The 20,304-nt window shown below is 49.9% G+C and overlaps 1 protein-coding gene across 1 annotated transcript in view; it reads left to right on the plus strand.

Annotated features, from left to right (window-relative positions):
* LOC119382356 (fat-like cadherin-related tumor suppressor homolog) overlaps positions 1-20,304 on the plus strand; it is a 912,235-nt gene that overhangs the window by 180,982 nt on the left and 710,949 nt on the right.

Below are 20,304 nucleotides of genomic sequence, written 5' to 3' on the forward strand. Positions count from 1 at the left end.
GACGCAAGGAAAGTGAGGAAAGGGAAGACAGAACACCCCAGGAAGACACTCAACTACCATGCACTCGTTCACGTGGTCTGCAACGTGGACCACATCGATTACGCAGAAACCAGGGTCAATGCTTCCTAAAACAAATTTGCCGAGAGAGCCAGGACTCTCATCCTTACTGGTGACTTCAATGTTGATTTATCAAGACCCAACAACGCTTGGTCGTTATACTGCGTGAAAGACTGATTGGATGTGGAGAGGGCATCAAAAGACCTCGCTGCCACGTCCACGACAGGAGGCATAACCGATCATTTCATCGTAAGAGGCATCCAGGATTTCCACCAGCTGCACTATACCTTGCACTTCACTACACTTAGACTCCTCATAGCCGCGATGACGAACGGATCCGATTAACAAGTCCGGTCCAGCTGCTGGTGATCACTGATCACGGTGATGATGACCTTGTTCAAGAACTGTCAAGGACCCCTTCTACACATACACACGGGTTCATGAAACGTGCGTGCGTCCTCCATCATAACGGACAAGTATAAGCATAACTGTAACTGTGACTGTAACGTACGTGCAGTGCGTCTGCGCGTGTCACTCGGCTGTGTATATATCTAGAGAGACTTTCCTGAATGAAGCTTAGTTGCGAGTAACGCCTGTCCTGTGCATCTGTGTTTCTTCTCTGTCCTGTTCGGATTCGCGCTATCTAGTATTGAAGAATATAAGCACTACATATCAGCTTACCGCGTCTGGTGTTGGTAACACCCATGTTGCTGTTGCCATCGTTACGCAACTGTAAACAACTGGTTACATAATATATATGCGACTCTTCAATATATGAGTGTGCATATACCACTTCCATATTTCTATATAGCGTCATTCCGTAACGTTTGGCTCAGTGTGAAAAATTAAGCCACAGTCACCATCCCGCGCATGCTTTGCATAACATTGATTCCCACGGTATGTGGGATCTGCCAGATTTTTTTCGGATTTTGTTAGCCAGGTTTCCATGTGCATCGAAATATCAAAGCTGTGGGTGATCGAGGCATACAAGCCACTAAGTCGTTCCTCTTTTATTTCTAATGCTACGCGTGTTTAGGTGTAGGATTTGAAACTCTCTGGAAATACACGGAACAGTTTTGTTGAAAGTGGCATACTTCCTGTAACTGCTTCATGATTTCACCGATGCCCTCAAATTTTTCTTTTAAGCCTCTGATTTCCAACCTAAGCTCATGCTCGTAGGCCATGGCCTTCGAACTCGCCCAATAGTCTATTCTTCTAAGGCATTGGCCATATCATGCACTTCTTTGGCCATTGCAACAGCAAACCAACAGCAAGCCAGCACAACAACTATGCAAACAAAATGAGTGGCAAATTGTTCGGCAGCATGGCACAGCTCTAAGGGCTCGTTCACACAGCCATCAAACGCTCCGTCACGTCACCGTCACGGCACAGATTTCCGTCAGGGGAGAGGATTTCCGTCAGGGGAGAGGGGAGACGTTTTCTCCGGAAAAAACGGTTGACGCCGACGTAGAGCAGTGCTCTACGTTTCCGTCGCCGGCACGGGGACGGAGCCCCGCCCCTAGAAAACGGACCAATCAGAAGTTTACGTTTGGAGTTCCGAGTTCTGAGAAGAACCACGCGTCTAGCATACGGCCCCTGGGTCCGTGGCTTTGGAACCCTGAACGCGCGCCTGACTGAATGGGCCATAAAACGGGGGGACAAGTGGTTGTTTTTGTGTGTATGTGTGTGTTTGCGGTGCGAGGAGGAGAGCCCCGCGGAGTCGGGAGAGCGCCAGCGAACCATTTGAGCTGCGTGGACAATTCCTATTTTGTTGCATCAGTCGGTCAACACTGCACAAAAACGTGCTGCTGTCGACGCTGCAACCGCCGTCGTCTGTTCGTACACTGCCACGTCGCGTCTGCTGTACGTTTTTTTGACGTGACGCTGACGCGATGTCATGAGTAAAGGGGCACGGGGCGCGCGCCGGACAGCGCAAGGCGTCGATGGTGTGCGGGGAATGGAAAAATACCCGATGGTGTGCACCCCCGCCACGTCGACGCAAGCCATTGGCCAGAGGAAGGCGCGTGCCACGCGACCCGAACTGAGGTGCGGAACCCCAGAGGATCAAGCAGTCATTGTTCAGTGGGGTCGTCGAGGAGCAAGGTGTGGCAAGCCAGCGTCGCACCCGCTACGAGAGCAGTAGGGCCTCGTTCTGGGGGCAGCGGCACGAGAGGCTCGGGAGGGTAGCCGTCGACCTTGGCGTCATCCAAGTGAGGCTCCCCGACCTTGCGGCAGCCTCATTCAGCAGTTCGGAGGGCACCTACGGCACTACCACAGCTCGACGAGACGGCAACCCGCCGACAATCACCGGAGAGCCACGTCGGCAGTTTGACCCGGCGGCACCAAGAGGATAGGCCGAGGGTTAGGCCTAACCGGACGAGACGACGTTCTCGAAGAAAGACCGACGGGTCAGCGACGAGGACGACTAGCGAGGCGGCAGCTTCGACGACGGCGACTCCCAGACGGCGAGGAGCAGCGTCGACGGGACTCAGCGTCGACTTTGGCACGGAAGCGAGGCGACGGACTCACGCGAAGTAAGAACGTTCTACTCGCGTAGCTGCGTAGCTAGACCGAGACACCATAGTGGCCAGACTTTAGGGCCAGTAGAGCCGAACTTAGGAGTGTTTGTTGGATCCTTTTGTACCGCTTGGCGTTTTTGCACATGTTACTCCTAATTGTAAATTTTTAGTGTGGTAATTTTTTTTGGTTTGCCGTGGTGTGGGATATTTTATTTATTTATTTATTGATACCTCAAGGGTCCCGGGGACATTACATGAGGGGTGGGCATCAAAAGTAAGAACAAAAAATAGAAAAAAAAGGGAAAAAATACAATAATTAACAAAAAACAACAAACGGAAAATGCAATATACAAAAGACGGCAATGATGAGAATTTGAAAGGAAGGAGAAAAAAAAATCTGTTTACAAAGGTAAGTCCAAAAACAGCAGTTCCATATGTTAGACTAAGAGTTCGGTAGCAGATCGGAAGCACGCTGCGTCACGGACGAGTGCGACATCTCCCGGAAGGCCATTCCAGTCTCGGGCAGTTCGGACGAAGAATGACTGATGGAACGTAGTGGTGCGGGTTCGGGGTGGAATTACTGCGTTCATGTGGCCTGTTCGAGATGTACGATGAGTCTGTTGAATCAACTGGCTGTCACGAGGTATGGTATGAAAGAATCTGTGATAGAGGCATAGGCGTGAGATGCGACGTCGAGAGGCAAGAGGTACTAGCTCCAGTTTAGACGTTAGAGACGAAACGCTTGTGTGATAGGAGTACTCAGAAAGAATAAATCTAGCAGAACGGTTTTGAACAGATTCGAGAGCTTTAGTGAGGTTAGATTGATGGGGGTCAAAGATAGCACAGGCATATTCAAGTTTCGGTCGCACGAGAGTTTTGTAGGCAAGTAATCTTACGTGTGACTGTGCCATGAAAAGATTACGGCGAAGATAACCAAGCATTTTGTTAGCTGAGTTGATAATGTGGGTTACATGATCCGCCCAAGACAAATCATGAGACAGGTGAAGACCTAGGTACTTGAAGGAATGCACATTAGTTATAATGCAGTTATTAATCTTGTACACGGAGGGTGCGTAGTTAGGTCGACGATGGAATGAAATGTTCACGGTCTTACTGGTATTCAGTGACATGAGCCATGTAGCACACCAGTCTTGAATACGAAAGAGGTCTTCCTGAAGAGAACAGACGTCGGAGAGGTTATTGATAGGGCGATACACGACGCAATCATCTGCAAAAAGACGTATTACAGAGGTTACAGCAGATGGCAGATCATTGATGTAGATTAGGAAGAGTAGCGGTCCAAGAACAGTGCCTTGGGGTACGCCAGATAGAACGGGCGAAGTGGATGATGTGAAGGTGTTAGCATACACGAACTGCTTCCGGTTGGATAAGAAACACTCGATCCAGTTGCGAACAAGCGGATGAATGTTTAGGCGCGATAATTTTAACAAAAGACGAGAATGAGGAACCTTATCGAACGCTTTTTCGAAATCTAAGAATAGAGCGTCGGTTGGAATATTACAGTCTAAGTTTAAATGAATGTCATGAGTGAATAGAGCAAGTTGGGATTCGCATGAGTGACCTCTCCTGAAACCATGTTGATTGGGATGAAAGAAGTTCACCGAGTTTAGGAAATGAGCAACATGAGAGTAAATGACGTGTTCCATGATCTTGGAGCATATGCTGGTGAGGGAAATGGGACGGTAGTTACCTGGGGAAGACCGGTCACCTTTTTTGAAGACTGGAATGACCTTCCCTATCTTCCAGTCGTTTGGCACTGTACCTGTGTCAAGTGAGTGCTGGAAAATGATACAGAGAATCGAACTGCACACATACTTTGTATTTTTTAGCACTTTCGCGTTGATTCCGTCTATACCACAGGACGATGAGCACTTCAGGGAGTCTATAATCTTAACAATGCCTTCTGCCCTGAATTCAATACCCTCCATTGGAGGAAAATTGAAATATGGAAAATGTGGCAATGCATCTGTACATTCTTTTGTGAACACTGAACAAAACGCTAGATTCAAGGCATCGGGAACATCGGAATCGGCAATGGTTGCACCCGTGTTATCACACAATGAAATGGAACTTTTGTTATCAGGCTTAATCGCTTTCCAAAAACGTCGCGGGTTAGACTGCAACATATTTGGTATGGTAGTGGAATAGAAGTCACGCTTTGCACGGGCTTTTAATAAGTTGTACTCTTTAGCGGATTCATTATGTTTTTGCCAGGCCGAAGGAGAACCAGTTCGTTTAGCTTCTCGAAATAATCGCCTTTTCTTATTATTTAAGCGCTTTAAAGACTTGTTAAACCAGGGAGAACGTGCTTTTTCGTTTATAGTGATAGTCGGGATGTAAAGATTCATTAAACGCAGCATTTCAGCTTTGAACAGTATCCAAATGCTCTCAGTTGATTGCTGCCGATACGTAAGGGCAAGTTTCTCGTGAAAAACAGAAAGTTCACGGTTAATGCTGGAATAGTCGGCCTTGTCGTACAGCGTAAGTACTTTTTTAGATTTCTTGCTTTTTAAGATGTTGCAGGGAAAGGTTGCATGGATGACGTTGTGGTCGCTAAAACCACTGATATACGTAAGGGGGGGCACGTTATCGGGGTGTGACGTGAGAAGGAGATCCAGGATGGTTGACGAGTGTTGGGTTATTCGGGTAGGTTTAGTGACCAGCTGCGAGAGGCCAAAAAGCAAACACGTGTTTACGAATTCGCTAGCCATGTTGTTTTGAGCAAGACATGACGCAACATTACTCCAATCTATTGTAGGAAAATTGAAATCCCCGAATAATAAGATGGGGGTGTTGGAATACGTCGTTGTTAGTTCTAACAATGCTTCATGAAAAGACGAAAGAAAGGAGCTATCAGCGCTTGGTGGACGATAGCAACAGCCGATTAACATGCGCGGTGAAGTGGCGTGGCAGCACGTCCAAACCATTTCCAAAGAAGTTTTCACATTTACAGCAGAGCACTTGAGCAAACGATGTGTGGCAATGGCCACACCGCCCCCACGGTTATCATCAAAGCGGTCTTTGCGAAAGATGTCAAAATCTGGTAGATCGGGAAGAATTTCGGAATCAAGTACGTTAGAGGTTAGCCACGTTTCCGTCAACAGTACGACGTTGCTAGAAGATGATGAGATAAAGGTGCATAACGGATCCCGTTTAGGTATCAGGCTGCGAATGTTAGTGTACAGCAGCGAGAGATCATGCTTGACACTCTGATTCAGCCTTGGTGGCTTTTGCGCTCGTTGCTAGGCTTGGCGTTCGACAACCAACTGCTTAGCCTGATCATAAACGTATGTTTTACGGCCACAGATGAGCTTGTCATAACGGAGCTTATACGAGGAGTGCTGCGCTTTTCCAAATTCGATAAGGCGTCTTCTGGCTGAGCGAATTTCCGGGGGGAAGTCTTCACTGATGCCGTAGTCAGTGCCTTTCAGCTTACCGCTAGACGAAAGGAGCGCTTCTTTATCCTTGAAGTGTGCAAATTTCACTATTATCGGTCGCCGTTTCCCCTCTCGATAAGTTCCGAGTCTGTGGGCACGTTCTATGTCACGACTTTGAATAGTCATGCCCAGGCTTTTGTGACAGAGTTCAGTGATTAATTCCTCACTATCATGCCACGTCTCGTTTGGTACATCACTAAGACCGTAAAAAATCAGGTTACACCTTCGGGATCTGCTTTCCATGTCGCTAATCCGGTCAGATAGCCTAGTTACTTGAGCAGCGCTGTTATTGGCAACACTTTCAATGTTGTCAATTTGAGACTTTACATTTGGAAGCGACAGTAAGTCAGATTCTATCTTGGTCAACCGCGAGCTCAGGTCACTGAACGTTTTTTCATGATCAGCAAGGGTTGATCTGATTGAACTTAACTGCTCAAGCATGGCCGACTGCCCAGCTTGTAACGTCTTTAGTACATCAAGCATATCAGCAGACATTGCACTGTGTTCATTCCTAGGTCCAGGATTAGTTTCAACATCACCTGCTAATAACAACAATTTCAATAGCATGTTCGCACAGTCAAGAACTACACAGATGGTGCGCCGTGGGCTCGGCAGAACAAGTAATGATCGGTAACCAGTCCGCTTAGCGTAAATGCAGTGGTAATTCGTTACCTGTGTAGCGAAGAAGACAAGCGGGTTAGGACGACCCATCGCTGGTGTGCCGCCGAGCCCACTAAGCGCGGCGAGCGTCTGCCTGGGGTTTATATTGGTGCTCCAGGGAACGGTGGCGCTGTCAGAAGATAGCGTGCCCGGAATCCAAGGAGCCAGTTGATGACCACGAGGCCACCGAAGTGATAGCGTCGGCTGTGATGCGCACTCCAGTGCACAGTAGAGGCCGGGCTGGCGCAGCCAGTCGTGGCGAGATGACGCGTTCACAGGCACCCCGGTAGCCTGGTCTAAGTTCTGCATTATCATCCAGGGCAGGATCCAGGGCAGCAACAGGAACTGTGTAGCGAAGAAGACAAGCGGGTTAGGACGACCCATCGCTGGTGTGCCGCCGAGCCCACTAAGCGCGGCGAGCGTCTGCCTGGGGTTTATATTGGTGCTCCAGGGAACGGTGGCGCTGTCAGAAGATAGCGTGCCCGGAATCCAAGGAGCCAGTTGATGACCACGAGGCCACCGAAGTGATAGCGTCGGCTGTGATGCGCACTCCAGTGCACAGTAGAGGCCGGGCTGGCGCAGCCAGTCGTGGCGAGATGACGCGTTCACAGGCACCCCGGTAGCCTGGTCTAAGTTCTGCATTATCATCCAGAGCAGGATCCAGGGCAGCAACAGGAACTGTGTAGCGAAGAAGACAAGCGGGTTAGGACGACCCATCGCTGGTGTGCCGCCGAGCCCACCAGCGATGGGGGATATAAAGTTGGTTTGCTGTGACACCACGGTCTCCGGCCTCGCTCTCTCTCCCAACTCCATCACACATTGCAAGCGCTCCCGAGATACGTGACACAATAAGTGGCGAGCCTGCCAGGATTTTTCCAGCGTTTGGCCCAGTCACGTACCGTCGGGGGTTGCAAGGATGGATTGGGAGAAATTGGCGGCCGTGGCCAGAGACTGCGAAATGAATAAGGAGGAGACGATGAGGTTTTTCGAGAACGCTCAGAAAGAGCGCGGAAGAGAGTACGAGCGTGAGAAGGAGCGCGCGCAGAAAGAGCAGGAACGCGAGAAGGAGCGTGCGCGTGAGGCGCGGGAGCAGCATGAGCGCGAGAAGCAGATTCTCGAGCTCAAGTTGAAGTTAGCCGAAATAAATGTCGCTCCGCGCAACGACGCTAGTCGCGCGAGTACCCCGACGACGGCGTTGGCCAACTCGTCTACTCCCACGCCGAGACAAATTTGCCCAAGAAAGCTAATGGCACCCTTCGATGAGCAAAGGGACGACCTCGATGCCTATTTGCATCGGTTTGAGAGAATCGCCGTAGGGCAAGGCTGGGAGAGAAGCGAGTGGGCAAATGCATTGAGTCTGTGTCTCGTGGGAGAGGCCTTAAGTGTGTTTGGCCGCATGCCAGCAGAAGAATCTCTAGATTACGATATAGTTAAAAAAACTTTATTAGAGAGGTTCAGGTTGACGGCTGAAGGGTTTCGGGAGAAGTTCCGAACGTGTAAGCCCGAAGATGCAGAAACTGGCAAGCAGTTTGCGTGTCGGCTGGCCAATTATTTTGATCGTTGGGTGGAACTGTCTGAGACAGAGAAAACGTATGAAGGGGTCCGTGACAGAATGGTTGGCGAACAGCTCTTAAACCGGTGCAGTGATAAATTAGCTGTATTTTTGAAAGAAAGGAACTTGCACACGGTGGAGGAGATGGCCAAGCAGGCGGATCAGTTCATGGAGGCACAAGGGATAAGAAATTTGGAAAAAGGCGACAAGGACAACAGTAAGGAAGAAGAGACCATAAGTGAGGCCCCAAGGGGTAAACAAAGGGCACAGCAGCGGTGTTTCTTGTGCGACAGAATTGGGCACATAGCCATGAACTGCCGCACAAGCACTAGTCGACAAGAATACCACGTGATATGCCAATTGTGCCAGAAAAAGGGGCACAAAGCGAGCGAGTGCAGGAATAGACCGTTAGAGCATACTGCATGTGCAGTAAGGTCAGAAGAGAAGGAAGAGGTAGTCAGTGCTGTGATAGATAGGTCGGAAGGTGTTAGTATGCCAGTGGTGGAAGGTAAAGTAAACGGCAAACGGGTAACGGTATTGAGGGACTCAGGAGCAGATACGGTGTTAGTGAGGAGAAGCCTGGTGAATGGACGAGATTTCACGGGGAGAGTCGGAACAGTGGTTTTTGCAGATGGGTCCAGGGTGAGACTACCAGAGGCCAAGATACGTTTGGATACCCCTTATTTCGTAGGAGAAATTATGGCAAAGTGTATGGAGGATCCAATCTATGACGTTATCTTAGGAAATAGGCCAGGGGTACGAAGGGTGGACGACCCAGCGCAGCAAGGTGGCTATGTCAGGCCAAGAAAGCAGTACAGGAGAAAAGAGAAGGCAAACAAAAGCCCTGAAAGCTCAGAAGCTAGAGAGGAAAGTGTGGGTGGCGAAAGACAACGCGAGAGTAGATCGAGAATTTTGGAGCATGTAGGGGTAACCTCAGAGGAGTTCTCGAAAGAACAAAGGTGTGACAGAACCCTAAGGCACGCGAGAGATAGGATAGGCCGTAACCGTACAAGAGAAGGGTTTAGAGACGGAGTGTTTTACGAATCGATCAATGATTTGATTTTCCGGAGGTTCTGGAAAAGCGGAACACTCGTCACACAATTGATGTTGCCAACATGTCATAGGCAGGCAATCTTAGAATATTGCTACGCGAGTGGGTTCAGAGATGCAAAGAACCTGCGAAGAGAAGTGACGAGAGAGGCATTTTGGCCAGGGATATATAGAGATGTGAAGCAATTTGTGAAAAGTCGCCAATGAAGCTATTGGTTGTGTCATTGTGAAGTGTGGTACCTTGATATGGATTATAGTGTTTTGGACAATGAACATGTGGTGGGTAGAACCAAGGATAGTGGTGTTATGAAGTGCAGACAAATTGTGAGTGAAAGCGTGCGACGATGTGGTGAAGGGAAGGTGAGCCTAAGCCAAGCAAGGAAAAAAGCACGCATCACAAGCTACGGGACACCATCAGAAGAGCAGAGGGCCGTAACCCCAAGGAGGAGGATGAAAGCAGTTTTTTACGAAAAAACTCTTCAAAAGGGGGCCCAATGTCATGAGTAAAGGGGCACGGGGCGCGCGCCGGACAGCGCAAGGCGTCGATGGTGTGCGGGGAATGGAAAAATACCCGATGGTGTGCACCCCCGCCACGTCGACGCAAGCCATTGGCCAGAGGAAGGCGCGTGCCACGCGACCCGAACTGAGGTGCGGAACCCCAGAGGATCAAGCAGTCATTGTTCAGTGGGGTCGTCGAGGAGCAAGGTGTGGCAAGCCAGCGTCGCACCCGCGACGAGAGCAGTAGGGCCTCGTTCTGGGGGCAGCGGCACGAGAGGCTCGGGAGGGTAGCCGTCGACCTTGGCGTCATCCAAGTGAGGCTCCCCGAGCTTGCGGCAGCCTCATTCAGCAGTTCGGAGGGCACCTACGGCACTACCACAGCTCGACGAGACGGCAACCCGCCGACAATCACCGGAGATCCACGTCGGCAGTTTGACCCGGCGGCACCAAGAGGATAGGCCGAGGGTTAGGCCTAACCGGACGAGACGACGTTCTCGAAGAAAGACCGACGGGTCAGCGACGAGGACGACTAGCGAGGCGGCAGCTTCGACGACGGCGACTCCCACACGGCGAGGAGCAGCGTCGACGGGACTCAGCGTCGACTTTGGCACGGAAGCGAGGCGACGGACTCACGCGAAGTAAGAACGTTCTACTCGCGTAGCTGCGTAGCTAGACCGAGACGCCATAGTGGCCAGACTTTAGGGCCAGTAGAGCCGAACTTAGGAGTGTTTGTTGGATCCTTTTGTACCGCTTGGCGTTTTTGCACATGTTACTCCTAATTGTAAATTTTTAGTGTGGTAATTTTTTTTGGTTTGCCGTGGTGTGGGATATAAAGTTGGTTTGCTGTGACACCACGGTCTCCGGCCTCGCTCTCTCTCCCAACTCCATCACACATTGCAAGCGCTCCCGAGATACGTGACACGCGACGGGAGGTTTGACGTCTGTGTGAACGAGCACTAACGTACAAGTAAACAGGATTTTTCAAGAATACTGTCTACGTGTAAAAGCAAGCGCAATATTTAGGTGCTGCTCAGGCACGCACTGCTGCCGAACTGTGTTCAGTTCTCGTTGCACTGGTCCTTTTAAGCTGTTGGCCCTTTCGCAGTTCTCGTGAAGTGGGCGTTGTCTCGTCTTTTATGCACGATCACAGACGGTGCAGGTGATACTCTGGGCTTGTCACGCAGATCCGTCCTCAACTGGGTAGCAGCAGTTCCTCTTGCAGATCTGGTAGCAGGCTGTAAAAGCAAGCGCAATATTGTCAAGGGGTTATGACATTGACGAAGGCAGCAGTCGGAGTGTTAGAATAAACTCTTTATTTGGCCGAAATTGTGGCCAGGAAGTGGAAAGTCAAACTACAGCAACACACACTGTGCGCTGATAGTGGTGAACAGAGTGGCGGCCGTCGATAAAATCTGATCATCGCTGGGACGCACCGTTTTTTATACATCACGCATTGAACTTTCCAGCCTTATCACTGGTGGTCGCGCAAGCTCTCTAATAAACTTGACTATTCGTGTCCTGCGCGCAATCTTAACAAAATGATCTACTACAATCGCGAAGCTTCTCAACCACTGCGGCATGGTCTGCGTCGAGTGTTGCTAACCGTCCTTGCGGGTTAAACTCAAATACATCAAAATAAAACAAGCGGGCATGGCAATATTTAGGTGCTGCTCAGGCGTGCACTGCTGCCGAACTGTGTTGAATCCTTGTTGCGTGATGAGTAATGGGCACGAGGCACATACCAATTGACGAAAAGTTGCAATGGTATGCGATTGGGTGTGGGGAAAGGAAAATTCTTCAATGGTGCGCACCTCTGCTACATCCACGTACGCGATTGGTCGGAGGAGGGCTCGTAGCACGCGACCCGAGCTGTGGTGAAAAGCACAAGAGAGAACAGGCATTGTCTCGGGGTCACCGTTGGAAGAGGGTCGAGGAAGTCGGCATCCCATGGGTGACTAGAGCAGCGGGTGCCGGGTCTGGAGGTGCAGCAATAGAAGTTCATGGCGTGAACATCGATCTCGGCAGCAACCGGGTGAGGCTACCACAGAGTCGCAGCATCCTCGTTACAGTGGTTCCCGGAGCACCTGCAACGCTCCACCTTCATTGGCAAAACGGCTTGGACCCGCAGTACAGTCCCAGGGGCGCCACGTCGTATCATAAGCCACATCATCACTTAGAAGCAAAAACTCGAGAAAGCAGCTAGGCCTAACCACTCTGCCCCGGCAATGGCTATGATGACGATGAAGAAACTGGGGACGGAGACATGCGGCTCGTCAGCTTGTTACATAGCGGTGACTTCAGGACCTCATCATGAGTGTCAGTGGCGAGCACGACGTGGCATGGACAACAAGGATCGACTTAGACGCTGCGCCGACTCTACAAAGAGTAAGGATGCTCCTTTATGGATGCAACTGTGAGGCCAACGGAGCCAGGCTAAAACTGTCATTAGAGACTGCACATAGCTCAAGTGTGGCTTTTATTAATGTTATATACATGCATTTGTTTTGTGTAATTTTGTGGGAGGAGTGTTGTTTTACATAAAGTGGTTTGCTGTGCCACCGCCGTCTCCTGCGTCTCTCACTCTATCCATTGCAAGGTACGTGTCATTTATGAAATCGTTGTTTTATGCTCGTAGATGCATCTGACTGGAGCATTTCATTGTCACATGGGCTGCAACAGTGTCATGAGTAAAGGGGCATGTCGCACTTGCCCAATGATAGAATGCTTTTATGGTGTGCGAGGAGCGGAAAATTTCTCGATGGTATCCACTGCTGCCACGTCCACGCACGTGATTGGTCGGAGGAGGGCTCGAGGCGCGCGACCCGAGCCATGGTGTGATGAGTAAAGGAGGGGCACGAGGCGCGTGCCGAACGTGGAAGTGCGGCGACGGTGCGCGAGGAGCAAAAAGTCACCCGATGGCACGCGCACCAGCCACGTCGACACAGAGGATTGGCCAGATAGGGGCTCGTGGCATGCGACCCGAGCCGTGATGGTGAACGACGAAGGATGATCGTGGCACTGTGCTGTGGGGCACCGGACGGAGAAGATCGAGGAAGGAGCAAGCGTCGCACCCGCGGCGAAAGCGGCTGGTACTCGGTTCTGGAGGGGGCGGAACGCAAGGCCCGGGGAGTGGCCGTCGACCTTGGAAGGCTCCAACGAGGCTGCCCGTACACGTCGCCCCTCAATACGGCAGTTCCGGAATCGCCAGCAGCCCTTCTCTTCTCGGCAGGACGGCTGCCAACCACAGTGCAGTCAAGGAGACGCCCGTCACCTGTGGAGTCCTGAAGCAAGGGACCAAGGCCCAGTTAGGCCTAGCCTCGACGGACCGAGGACGGAGAAGACTACTGGGGACACACGCGACGAGAGCAAGCGGTAGGCTTGACGAAGGCGACCGACGATGAATTTGGAGGTCTACTGAGGACGTCGGCGACGGTCTCGACGAGAGATTGACGCAACGGGAACATCGAGTCATCGCGACGAGCTGTAAGAACGTTATCTTACTGCAAGGCCCATAGTGGCCAGACTGAGTTGGAGACTTATCTAAGCCTAGCTAGAACGCATTGTTGCAGTTCTAGATATCAACTGAGATTTTGAAGAATGTAAATAGGGTTTTGTTTGAATTATTCAGGGTCCTTAACGCTTTTTCATGTTATCTTTTTGTGCATTATAAACTTTGTTGTTTTTTGCCGTCCTCCCACGGTCTCCTGTGCCCGTATCACTCTCTCCCGATCCATTATTGCAAGCACCCCCGAGATAACACGTGACACATGGTGAGGGACCCAGAAAGAAAGAACGGGCATTGTCTGCGGCCCACCTTTCGAAGCAGCACGAAGAAGCCAGCGTCTCATGGGTGAAGAGAGCGGTGGGTGCCGGGTCCGGAGGTGCAGCACCATGAGTCTATGTCGACCTCGGCGATGACCGAGAAAGGCTACCACGGACTTGCTGCATCTTCGTCACAGCGGGTCCCAGAGTGCCTGCAATGCTCCACCTACATTGGCTGAATGGCTCGGACCCACAGGACAGTCTCTGGGGTGCCACGTGGTCACTTAAGCCACAGACTCATGTGGAACATGGCACTGAGGAGGCAGCTAGGCCTAACCCGTCCGCTTCCACTGATAGCCGCGACGACGACTGGGAAACTGGCAACAAGTGGTTTGCCGAGTTGCTGCGGACCTCATCGAGAGCATTGACAGCGAGCGCTACGCAACATGGAGGACGAGAGATCAACTTTGACGCTGTGCCGACCGTTGTACAAGTAAGGACGCTTCTGTATAGACGCAACCGAGAGGCCAGTGTGGCCAGACTATTACTGAGGCTAGAGATTGTGTTTAGCTAAAGAATTCTTGCGATGAACTTTATTTATATGTATTTTTGAGTGGATGGCCAGCTAAGTCTAGCCCGTTCGTTTCCGTGATGGCCGTGATGACGACCGGGAAATCGGCAGCAAGTGGTTTGCTGAGTTGCTGCTGAGCAACGGTGACCGCAGGAACTCATCAAGAGCAGCGACGGCGAGTGCGATGCAACAGGGACGACTAAGGAGTCGACTTAGACATCATGCCGACCGTGCAAGTAAGGACGCTCCTTTTTGGACGTGACTGCGGGGCCAGTGGGGCCAGACTATTATTGCTGTTAGAGACTGAGCCTAGCCACAGCATTTTTTATGTTAGTGTTGGTTGCATGAATTCTTTGTATGAATTTTTGGTGTGCAGTTATTTTGGAGTGTTGTGTGTGTGTGATAAAGTTGTTTCAGGATAAGGTGACATAATAAGTGGCGAGCCTGCCAGGAGTTTTTCATCTTTTAGCCCAGTCACTTATCGTCAGGAGTTACATCGATGGATTGGGAGCATTTGGCGGCGATAGCCAAAGATGTAAACATGACGAAGGAGGAGGCGCTGAAGTTTTTTGAGAACGCAGAACGACAGCACGAAATCGAACAGGAGAGAGCGCGTGAACAACATGAGAGGGAACACGAGAGTGCGTGTGAACAGCATGAGTGCGAGAAGAAGATTCTCGAGCTTAAGTTAAGGCTAGCACAAATAAATGCTGGTTCCCGCAATGACGCTAGCAACGCGAGTACCCCCATGATGGTGTCTGCCAGCTCGCCTTCTCCCAGACTCAAGCTTGCTTGCCCTCGAAAGTTGATGGCGCTCTTCAACGAACGGAGGATGACCTTGATGCTTGTTTGCATCGTTTTGAAAGGATAGCCATTGGGCTAGGCTGGGAGAGGCCTTGAGCCTTTGTCTAGTGGGGAAGTCACTAATGGCGAATTCCATTGGGAGAACGGGAGCACTCAAAAGCACGCTGAAAGTGCTCTCTTCAGAGCCAGGGTGTATTAGTGGTCAAACAGGAGTAGGAGCACTGTCATCCCGTGGTAGAGCGCTTTTGCTGCGCCGAGAGCAGCCAGGAGCAGTTTGAAGTGCTCTCGCCTGAAAAGCGAAATAGGCGTAGTACGAAGAGAGTCACGTGACTTTGAAACGTCACAATCTGTTTTAATTTTGCTTCAACTGCTGAGTGCAGCGGCAATGACAGCAGCCATTCATAGTTTGACGCAACTGATATTGGCCATATTTGCACTATTTATATGAGCAGCGACGATGATGACTACGAAGTGTACACAACTGTATGTTTGCTGGATACGTCGTTACACAAACGCACGTAATTGCAAATGAGGATAGTCGCGCATATGCGACCGACAGATTTTAGGCACATCTTGCTGCTGTTCCGCAGAGAATACCAGGGCTTCGAATGTTTTGATCACGTGGTGTATTCCTCCTCTCATCTGCTCTCCGGATGCGTGCCACATTTCAATGGCAGATCGTGTAGCCCTGGTCTCAGTGCTATGCCTCCTACTCCTCACTGCACGATGTCTTTACTCCTGCTCTCTCAATGGAATTCACCATAAGTGTGTTTGGCCGCATGCCAGCAGAGGAATCCATGAACTATGACATGGTAAAAAAGACTTTAGAGAGATTCCGGCTGACTGCTGAAGGGTTTCATGAAAAGCTCCCGACGTGTAGGCCTGAAGACTCCGAAACTGGCAAATGGTATGCATGCTGCCTTGCCAACTATTTTGATCATTGAATAGAGCTGTCAGAGATAAAATACATACGAAGGAGTCTGCAACAGGATAGTTGCTGAGCAGCCATAAGTTGGCAGTATTTTAGGGGCGTAGCTCCTCTTAGTCTAACCTTGTCACGTCTCCGTTGTCCGGCGTAAACGGATCTCCCGTATGATGCAATAGATGGCGCTGTCTCATAGAAGTACATACAAACTGCAGTTCAGGGACGATATTCTAGATGGCGCTGTACACAACCTGTGTCGTCATCACCATTTCTCGTTTCATTTCCTAGATGGCGTTGGTCCAATAGAATTGTGTGCAATATGGCGCTTGTGTGAATCGACACTAGATGGCGCTGAAAGTGCCGCTGCTCTCCGATTGGCTGCTGCGCGGGCTGCGCGGGGATGCGCGGGGAGCGAGCGCCTCTCTCATTCTCCTGGATCGTCGCCGTACGTGTCGGATCGTTGGCGGAGCATGGACGATGCGCAGCGGTGGGCGCTCGCTTGGCGGCAGCCAGGCGGATCCCGTGACGGTGCGCGCCAAGGACGCCGCTGCGAAACGGGCTCAACGAGAAGCGAATCCCGAGACCATGATTGCTTCAAGAGCTTCGCCCAAGCTCTTCATCATTCACCCGTGGATATGCTGTAATTTTTTTGGAAGAGAGAAAGCTACACATGGTAGCGGAGATGGCTAAGCAAGCAGACTTGGAGGCTTAAGGAACAAGGAATCTAGAAAAAGGGGACAGTGACAACCACATGGCAGCAGAAGGAGAGTCTAGGATGGAAGCCCCAATAAGTAAACCAAGGGCACAGCAGAGGTGTTTCCTGTGCAATCGTCTCGGGCATATAGCCATGAATTGTCAAACGAGCAGTTAGTCCACAGAAATCACCACAGAAATGACGCTCTTTCCTTTCGCCTTCTCTTCTCGGTGGTTTGCGTCGTCGAATTTTTTTGTAACATGCACCAACTAGCCCAACAACAAGTTTTACTAAAATCACCAGTGATCTGCCAACTATGCCAGAAAAGGGGGCACACGGCTGAAGAGTGCAGAAGTAGACTCATAGATAATAATGCTTATGCCGTGAGGTCAGAAGAACAAACAGAGATTGTTAGCACAGTGATGGAGGTATCTATGCCAAACAGAGAAGTCAGGACATCAGAAAAGAGAAGGCAAGGAAAAGCCACTATAAAGTAGAAGCTAGTAAGAGAAATAGTAGCAGTGGAAGGTGGACTGAGATAGATTGTCAAATCTTGAACATTTAGGTGTATCCTTAGCGGAACTCACAGGGGTGACAGAACCCGGAGGTACGCATTAAACAGGATCGGACGTAAACTGATAAAAGAAGTGCTAGACACGGCATATCCTATGAATATATCAAGGATTTGGTATTCCGGAGCTTTTGGAAAAGTGGAACATTAATTAGACAACTGATGGGGCCAGCATCTCATAGGTGGGCCATTTTAGAGCATTGCTATGCGAATGGGTTTAGAGGTAAGAACCTAGTGAGGGAAGTGACTAGAGAGACATTTTGGCCCGGAATACACAGACGTAAGGCACTTGGTGAAAAGGCTTTGCCAGAAAAGTTGCCAATGAAGAAAGTGATCATGACAACCTGGCGTACACTGGTGAGAGATTGCCATCATTCTTATTCAGCGTTTTTTTTTGTCGTAGTCTGGATATGAAGAGATTCCAGATATTTATGGAAACACCAGTTTCTTTCCTTTGCGATTATGGCTGCCTTGGCCCAGTGAACAATGTCATTAGAAGTAGCCACCTGTTCCGCAAGTCCATTGGACACGACGGTCTTCTTTCTGACGTCAATCATGTGGTCTTTCAGCCCTCTTTTAAAATTTCCGCTCTCCCCAATATAAACTAGTCACAGTCTGCACAGGGAATCCTACAGACAATGCTGGGGAAATTTTCTTTCTTGAGTGGATGCTTCACGTGTACCAGTTCATATTTCAATTTGCAGGCAGGGACATGTGCCGCGTGTACGTCGAATACCCACAGAACCTGTGCCAACTCTTCGCGAACACTTGGCACATAGGGGACGGCTGTACGAACTTCGGGCTGCACCACAGGCAGTGAGGTGTTGTTGCGTGTGTGGTGTACGGAGCGAACGAAACTAACAGGGTACCCGTTGTCCGAAAGTTCTCTGTGCACCCTGGAGAGGTTAGAGGCACAGTCAACTTCGCTGGAGCAAATTCTGTGCACTCTCTGTATCAGGTAAGCAGCAACTGAACGCTTGTGGCAGGTCAGGTGGATTGACTCGTAATGGAAGTAACGACCGGTTTGCGTCGCCTCCCTGAAGACGGCAAAAGAAAGGCAGCCATGTTTTCTCTCTACAAGCATGTCCAGAAAAGGAGCGACATCTGTATCAATTGTGAACTGAATGGATGTTGCTATGCTGTTTAAGTGCACCAAGAATGCCTCCAAAGCTTCTTTCTTGGTGGCACAAAAACAGTCGTCAGTATACCGCACTAAAATGTTTGGAGGACGGTCGAAGGACATGAAAGCCCGTGTCTCCACTGACTCCATGGTAAGGTTTGCCGCCGTAACAGAAATTGCTATGCTGTTTAAGTGCACCAAGAATGCCTCCAAAGCTTCTTTCTTGGTGGCACAAAAACAGTTGTCAGTATACCGCACTAAAATGTTTGGAGGACGGTCGAAGGACATGAAAGCCCGTGTCTCCACTGACTCCATGGTAAGGTTTGCCGCCGTAACAGAAATTGAAGTGCCCATCGTGGTTCCATGCAGCTTCCTGTACATAACATCCTGAAACACAATGTACCATACTTTCTCGCATATAATATGCACCAAAAGATGGAAAATTACACTTAAAAAATGGGCACGGGTTGTATGCACATTTTTTTCGTTTTGTAGTGTTAGAGTTGAGGGTGTGGGTTTTATTGAGAAAATACAGTATGTGGTTTCCAGGCAGAAATTCAGCAGCCTGAGAAGATCGGGCGCATCTATCGGTGATCTGTCCCCCAAGTTTATCGTTGGACTGTAGGACAGCCTCACACATCTCAGCGGCCAGATCCACTGGAGCACTGGGGAAAAGTGACATCCCATGGAAGAAAACTAACATTTCATCATTGTCAACCGTGATATCCCGCACCTTTTCGATGAAGTCGTAGGAGGTCCGGATGAAAGAAGTGCATTTTCCCACGAGAGGTGCGAATACGCGATGAAGGTGGCCAGAAAGCTTGCACATGAGGGAACGTGTGAAGTCCACAATCGGACGCATGGGAATGTCTGGCTTGTGAATCTTTCGCAAACATTACAACGCAGGCACCGAGTTGTTGTGGCAGGGGAGCGAGTAGTACAGACTTCTTGTGTGGAGGAGCAAAACGGAAGACGTCAGCAAGCAACTTCTGATGGTCCCGTTCCACTTTGAGCGTGGGATTCCGCTTAAGGTGAATGTACGTGACATTGTCTTCAAGAAGGGCAGTCATTCTGCTTTCGTAGTCTTTTTTGTCCATTATGACTGCGGCATTACCCTTGTCAGCAGGTAGAATGGGGATGTCAGGGTTCTTGCGAAGGCTCTTCACAGCATTAGCTTGATCTGGTAGTAGAGCAGTCGAGGTACAACATGGAGGTTTTGCAAGAATGCTTATAACATGAGTATGAGCTTGTTCCTGCCGGGGGCGATCAATGTGGTTGATAGCGCGCTCAACCGCACAGATCTTGAATTTTTCTCATCGTGCTTCTCTCCAACCAGGCGATTCATCATCAATCTTCAATGTGTGAAACTGCATTTTAAGCTGCATGTTGGTATTCCATTTCAGCACATAGCTTAAGACGAGGACCGTGTGACAGCCGACAAAGAAAGGTGCTGTTAGAGTGTCATGCTCATATATCTGGGGTTGATGAAAAGCCTGCTAGCCACAGGTGTGACACTTGACATCAGATATGATGAACAGTGCAAGTAAAAAGCTGGCTAAATACCGTAAGAGATGATTTTGCATGTCCCTTTTCGCCGAGTCGTTCGTGGCTTGCGGTTAACTAACTCGGTTAATTAACCGAGTTATGGGCCATCCAGCAAGCCTGCGAGGCGGCGTAGAGGCAAGACCGACGTCCCCACGTGGGAGGCCTAGGCCAAGGAACTTAAATTGCTGGTTGATAATAAAGTTTATTCCTCCTCCATTAAATTAACCGATGGTGCACTCACGCATGTTTCCCCCATTGTAGTGATATTTGCCACTTGTATTATTTCTCATGTCAATTGCTTAGTTGTGCTCCTTGCAATGACATAGCAGTGCAAGTACTGGGACTTGCACATGCAGTTTCTGCAGTGCAGGCTAAGATGACCCGCATAGCCATTTCGCACATTGTTGGCATATAGAGCCGGTCTTCGTTGTTTGTCACTCGGTCCTTGTGTTGTGTGCTATATGCTGAAATGTTTTTCATCGCACCTGTGGTCTCCTAAGAGGGCAGCAAGTGCCTTG

The sequence above is a fragment of the Rhipicephalus sanguineus genome, chromosome 2, assembly GCF_013339695.2.
Source record: "Rhipicephalus sanguineus isolate Rsan-2018 chromosome 2, BIME_Rsan_1.4, whole genome shotgun sequence".
Lineage (NCBI taxonomy): Eukaryota > Metazoa > Arthropoda > Arachnida > Ixodida > Ixodidae > Rhipicephalus > Rhipicephalus sanguineus.